This window comes from Neopelma chrysocephalum, unplaced genomic scaffold, assembly GCF_003984885.1.
Source record: "Neopelma chrysocephalum unplaced genomic scaffold, ASM398488v2 Primary Assembly neopelma1_184697, whole genome shotgun sequence".
NCBI classification, from domain to species: domain Eukaryota; kingdom Metazoa; phylum Chordata; class Aves; order Passeriformes; family Pipridae; genus Neopelma; species Neopelma chrysocephalum.
In genome coordinates this window covers 382-1,897 of record NW_020938532.1, presented here as the reverse complement: position 1 = coordinate 1,897, position 1,516 = coordinate 382, and the positions used below count along the sequence as shown (strand labels likewise).

General features: G+C 66.6%; 1 pseudogene; it reads left to right on the top strand.

The window, feature by feature from the left end:
- The first annotated feature begins 557 nt into the window (after window positions 1-557).
- LOC113962725 lies at window positions 558-1,218 on the top strand (annotated as a pseudogene).
- The last annotated feature ends 298 nt before the right edge of the window (window positions 1,219-1,516 follow it).

Below are 1,516 nucleotides of genomic sequence, written 5' to 3'. Positions count from 1 at the left end.
GGAACCGGTGCCAAAAACCCTCCCGGTGCCAAAACCCTCCCGGTGCCAAAAACACTCCAATCCCGCCGGGAACCGTTGCCAAAAACCCTCCCGGTGCCAAAAACCCTCACGGTGCCAAAAACCATCCCGGTGCCAAAACCCATCCCAGTCCGGCCGGGATTGGATGCCAAAAACCCTCCTATCCCAGCGGGAATCGGTGCCAAAAACCCTCCCGGTGCCAAAAACCCTCCCCGTGCCAAAAACCCTCCCAGCTCACCAGGAATCGGTGCCAAAAGCCCTCCCGGTGCCAAAAACCCGACCGGGAATCGGTGCCAAAAACCCTCCCGGGTCCAAAAACCCTCCCGGTGCCAAAAACCATCCCAGTCCGGCCGGGAATGGATGCCAAAAACCCTCCCAGCCCGGGAATCGGTGCCAAAAACCCTCCCAACCTGGAAATCGGTGCCAAGAACCCTCCCATCCCTCCGGGAACCGGTGCCAAACCCCCTCCCACCCCTCCGGGCGCCGCTCCCTGATCTCCGCCCCGTCGCTCCCGCAGGACCGGGAGCAGGACCGAGACCATGGCCGGCGTTTTCCTGCCGGGCAACCTCCAGGACGAGGCGACGTGCTCGGTGTGCCTGGAGTTTTTCCGCGACCCGGTTTCCATCGAGTGCGGCCACAACTTCTGCCGCGCCTGCATCGCCAAGAGCTGGCGGGACCTGGACGCCGACTTCCCCTGCCCGCAGTGCCGGGAGGTTTTCCAGCGCCGCAGCTTCCGACCCAACCGGCAGCTCGCCAACATGGCCGAGATCATCGCCCAGTTCGCCCAGCGAGGGGGTGGCAACCAGGGTGGCAACCAGGGCGGCAGCGAGGTGGCCACCGGGCAGTGCCCGCGGCACCGAGAAGCCCTCAAGCTCTTCTGCCGCGACGACGGCCGCCCCATCTGCGTGGTGTGCGACCGCTCCCGCGAGCACCGGCCCCACGCCGTGGTGCCCGTGGACGAGGCGGCCGAGGAGTACAAGGTTATTTGTCTGTCTGTCCGTCTGTCCGTCCGTCTTGTCCGTCCTGACCTCGCTCCCCCCTCGTGGCACCCTCTGAAGGGGAAAGCCGGGGGATTGTTCGCTCTCCGACGGCCCTCCCGAGGGGCTGGTGGTGGTTCCCGGCATGCCGGGAAAGCTGGAGAACTGTCCGCTGTCCGTCTGTCCGTCCTGTCCGTCTTGACCCCGCTCCCCCTCTCCGTCTGTCCGTCCTGTCCCCCCAAACCCTTCTCCCCCTCATGGCACCGCTCCCAAGGGGTTGGTGGCGCTTCCCGGCATTCCAGAAATCCCGGAGGACTGTCCGCTGTTCGTCGGTCCGTCCTGCCCTCCCGGACCCCGCTCCCCCTCTCCGTCTGTCCGTCCTGCCCCCCCAGAGGACCGTCCGCTGTCCGTCTGTCCGTCCTGTCCCCCCAGACCCCGCTCCCCCTCTCCGTCTGTCCGTCCTGCTCCCCCCCCCGCGTGTCCTCCCTCCCCAGGGACCGGTGGCTCTTCCCGAACTTCCA